Below are 4,840 nucleotides of genomic sequence, written 5' to 3'. Positions count from 1 at the left end.
ATGACGGGACAGTCATATGTTGAAAGATTGGAGCGACTGGGCTTGTATACACTGGAATTTAGAAGGATGAGAGGGCAGCTGATTGAAACATATAAGATTATTAAGGGATTGGACACGCTGCAGGCAGGAAGCATGTTCCCGCTGATGGGTGAGTCGAAAACCAAAGGCCACAGTTTAAGAATTAGGGGTAGGCCATTTAGAACAGAGTTGATGAAGAAATTTTTCACCCAGAGAGTGGTTGATACATGGAATGCTCTGCCCCAGATGGCAGTGGAGGCCAAGTCTCTGAATGCTTTCAAGAAAGAGATGGATAGAGCTCTTAAAGATAGCGCTATCAAAGGTTATGGGGATAAGACAGGAACTGGATGCAGATTGTGGATGATCAGCCATGATGACAGTGAATGGCGGTGCTGGCTCGAATGGCGGAATGCTCTACTTCTGCACCTATGATCTATTGCCCATTGTCTATTGACCAAGACTAAAATTGGCAAAAAACACATAATGCTACCAAACAGTTACAACAGTGCAAAGTAATACCGTAATTTGATAAGAGCAGACCATGGGCATCGAAAAAAAAATTTCAAAGACCTGATGGCCTCATCATCTCACGCAGACTGTAGAAGGAAGAAACTCCCCCTGCCATGAGTTTCCAGCGCCGCGAAACTGCTGATAGAGCGTCCTGGAAGCACCCGCCCACAGTCTTATTCTGAGTCCGTCCGAAAACTTCGATCTTCCGACCGGCCCTCCGACACCGAGCACCGAGTACCATCTCTGCCGAGCGCATCCACCCAGGTACCGGCCGCTAAGCAACAGGCAAAGCCGAGGATTCAGGATATACCCCTCCGGAGATTTCAGATCACACATCGCAGCGGCAGCGAAGCAGGCATTTCAGAAGTTTCACCAGACGTTCCTCCGTGCACTCACGTCTGCCTCCATCAAATCAGAATTGTGCACGGCCTCCTACTTGACAGGTAACAGATATTCATCACCGGAAAGGCCGGGCGTAGCAAGTGTACAGAGGAAGAGACCCACACAAAGGCCCAGATGGAACATCGGTGACCTCTTCGTTGGAAGACATTTAGCAATCAGTCTAGGTTGAGCGATTCCAAACTGCACGAGGAAGGGATGCCAGAATCTGAATTCCGGCGCATCGTTGGAGGGCGCCGTTGAAAACGAAGGCAGCTGACGACATTGTTAACGACCTTATGTCGTTTCCATATACCTGCTGAGTTGCAATGTGGCTGATCTAATGTGGTGGCACAAGTCGGGAGAAAAATTTCCATATTTCTGCAGGAGGTTTGATGTGGGAGCTGTGAAACAGAAGAGGCAGATCTGCATTAACTGTACAGGAGCATGAAATTGAATCGTCTTGCACAAGCGTGCTCTTGGAACAGCAGGTTTGCAGTGTGCGTCTGTCTGCAGTGTGTTGTCCCTCCTATCATCGACCCGGAGAGAAGCAAATCGTCCCGTGATGATGGAATTCAGTCATTGCGCTGTTCATCTGATTTGTTATTTGGCTGTACATTTCCAAAAGTGTCGGAGAATGCGGCAACGAAATAGGCAGGTATGGCGGATCCGAGATTGCTCCTTTGAGTGCAGTGTAGAGTTCCAACAGAACGTTGAGTCGTAGATGGAGATTTACAATCTGCCAGAAGAAATGAATGACGCTGCCATCTCCTTGGTTCATGAAGATGTTCTGTTTCTGACACATGAGTTCCCGCCGGGGCGTAATGATCCAGGAAAGGTGAATGCGGAAATGTTGCTAACTGTGGTGTTGTTGGTGATATGTGGGTATTCAGCGCCAGATTTCAGATGACGTGAATATGCATGTTCACGGAAGCGACGTATTACACGGTACGTTTCGGTGTCTCTGTGAGGAAGTGATTGTACGCCGAATGTTTGTCGCTGCATTGAAGTGGAGATATCAATTCCAACTGCAATAACAATCGGTTGTGAAAATAGAAGGATAATTCTTTGCATGCGATAGAATGAATTGCCGTTTGGGAACATGAAAGGTGACAGTGGCAGAGAGCGACCGTATGTGTGTCTGAGTGGTTGGTTGATGATTGAGTGAGTGTGTCTGTCTGTGAGCTGTTGATTGTGCAACGGTATTCAGCGGCAGGCATGCAATGGTGCTTGTGGCGCTGAGCAAATTACAGGAGGTGAACCGGATGTGCTGGGGAATTAGCTCAAATGGTAGAGCGCTCGCTTAGCATGCGAGAGGTAGCGAGATCGATGCTCGCATTCTCCATTGACATTTTGTATCCAGAGGCACTCGTCTCATTAAATTGCTCTGAAGTTTGGAATGCACAAAATATAGGGACGGCGGAGAGGAACATGAACGTGTCTCAGTCAAAGGAAAGGGGGGAATCTGCTGCGTTGAAAGCAGATATGAGGAACAGCCAGCTGGCAGCTGGTGTTTCAGTAATGCATGAGCAGCAGGCGACCATTCAGACATAAATCAGTTAAGTGGTCGAAAGGAAATTGCCCTGGACACTGGTGGAAATGGGAAAGCGGAATAACCTTTGATTTTGAGAAGCAAAGAAGATCAAAGAGCTGTGTTGGAGTCGCACCGAGAATGGTGACAAGCTCGGTGATGTGCGTCATCCGGTCGCCTGCGGCCCCTAGTGTTGGAAGGACTAGATATTGCAATTGGCAGGCCGTTGTTGTGGGTCGAGAGACACCAGGATGAAAATCTGCATAATCATTGTCGGTAGGAGCCAACGTGGCGAAGCTCGGCGTCGCTTTTCTTTCGATAGCTCAGTTGTAGGAACGGAGGACTGCAGAGGAAATGGAGTCATCCTTAGGTCGCTGGTTCGAATCCGGCTCGATGGAGCGGGACTTCTTTTACTACGCCGATCATCAATTCCGTACTACAGAGCTTCTCGGTGGCACAAGACTGCACTCCGAATTGCTCCGAGTCGTGACGAGGTAGAATACACAGGCATCTTATCACATAACAGGCAAGGCCAGCAGATCACTGGGTCACATTTCAGAGCGCTATGTCCTCACGCTTCCTGCTCTGAGAGTACGACAGCACTCACTCGTCCTACAGGAACACAAAGATAGAAATATTAGATTAGATCAGATGATGAGGACACTCAGTCCTCGTTTATTAAGGCATTTTAGAAGTTTCACCAGATGATCCACCGTGTTGTAGACAGGAACGGCAGATCCGAGTATGCTCTCTTTGATAGCAGTGTAGAATTCCAGCAAAATGTTGAGTCCTACATGGAGCTTTACAACCTGCCAGAAGAACTGGATGACGCGGACAACTCCTTGGTTCATGATGAAGTTCTGCTTCTGACACATGAGGTCCCGCCGGGGCGTAATAGTACAGGAACTCTGAATTCGAAAGGTTGCTAACTTTGGTGTTGCTTGTGATATGTGGGTGTTGACGGGCCAGATTTCAGCGGAGGTGAATACGCATGTTCACGGAAGCGATGCATTACACGTTATGTTTCGGTGTCTCTGTGATTAAGTGATTGTACGCCGAATGTTTGTCACTACATTTAAGTGGAGATATCAATTCCAGCTGCAAGAACAATCGGTTGTAAAAATAGAAGGATAATTCTTTGCATGCTGGAGAATGATTTGTCGTTCGGGGACATGAAAGGTGACAGGGGCAGAGAGCGACCGTATGTGTGTCGGAGTGGTTGGTTGATGATTGAGTGAGTGTGACTGTGTGTGAGCTGCTGATTGTGCAACGGTGAGCAGTAGCAGCCATGCAATGGTGCTTGTGGCGCAGAGCAAATTACAGGAGGGGAACTGGATGTGCTGGGGAATGAGCTCAAGTGGTAGAGCGCTCGCTTAGCATGCGAGAGGTAGCGAGATCGATGCTCGCATTCTCCATTGACATTTTGTATTCAGAGGCACTCGTCTCATCAAATTGCTCTGAATGTTGGAATGCACAAAAGGTAGGTGTGGCGGAGATGGAGAGGAACGCGTCTCAGGCAAAGGAAAGACGGAGATGTCGAAGGTCTGCTGCGTTGAAGGCAGGTAGGACGAAAAGCTAGCTGGCAGCTGGTGTTTCAGTAATGCATGAGCTGCAGGCGACCACTCAGACAGAACTGAGTTAAGTGGTCAAAAAGAAATTGCCCTGAACACTGGGCGAAATGAGAAAGCTGAGTGGCCTTTGGTTTTGTCAAGCAAAGAGGATCAAAGAGCTGTGTTGGAGTCGCACCGAGAATGGTGATAAGCTCGGTGATGTGCGTCATCCGGTCGCCTGTGGCCCCTAGTGCTGGAAGGACTAGATATTGCAATTGGTAGGCCGTTGCTGTGGGTCCAGAGACACCAGGATGAAAATCTGCATAATCATTGTCGGTAATGGCCAACATGGCGAATCTTGTTGTCGCTTTTCCTTCGATAGCTCAGTTGGTAGAGCGGAGGACTGTAGAGGAAAAATGGAGGCATCCTTAGGTCGCTGGTTCGAATCCGGCTCGAAGGAGTGGGACTTCTTTTACTACGCCGATCATCAAATCCGCATTACAGAGCTTCTCGGTGGCACAAGACTGCAGTCCGAATTGCTCCGACTCGTGACAGGATAGAAAACAGAGGCATCTAATCACATAACAGGCAAGGGCAGCAGATCACTGGGTCACATTTCAGAGCGATATGTCCTCACGCTTGCTGCTCTGACAGTACGACAAATCTCACTCGTTCTAAAGTAACACAAAGATGGAAATATTAGATTAGAGATGATTAGATATGATCAGTCCTCGTTTACTGCAATTTTGAAATGCATGCGTTAAAAATGATACCATGTTCCTCCGGTATGATATCACAGAAACACAAAACAGACCAAGACTAAGCAGTGCAAAGCAATACCGCAATTTGATAA

General features: G+C 48.0%; 2 non-coding genes across 2 annotated transcripts; both read left to right on the top strand.

Moving 5' to 3' along the window:
• Positions 1–2,178: 2,178 nt before the first annotated feature.
• trnaa-agc (transfer RNA alanine (anticodon AGC)) lies at positions 2,179–2,251 on the top strand. Its single transcript has one exon. It is a non-coding gene; the product is annotated as a tRNA-Ala (tRNA).
• A 2,108-nt stretch (positions 2,252–4,359) lies between these two features.
• Positions 4,360–4,447, top strand: trnay-gua (transfer RNA tyrosine (anticodon GUA)). Its single transcript is given in 2 exon segments — positions 4,360–4,396; positions 4,412–4,447. It is a non-coding gene; the product is annotated as a tRNA-Tyr (tRNA).
• Positions 4,448–4,840: the final 393 nt, after the last annotated feature.

The sequence above is a fragment of the Mobula birostris genome, chromosome 1, assembly GCF_030028105.1.
Source record: "Mobula birostris isolate sMobBir1 chromosome 1, sMobBir1.hap1, whole genome shotgun sequence".
Lineage (NCBI taxonomy): Eukaryota > Metazoa > Chordata > Chondrichthyes > Myliobatiformes > Myliobatidae > Mobula > Mobula birostris.
The sequence above is the reverse complement of the archived record's forward strand: the minus strand, read 5'-3'. Positions and strand labels throughout refer to the sequence as shown.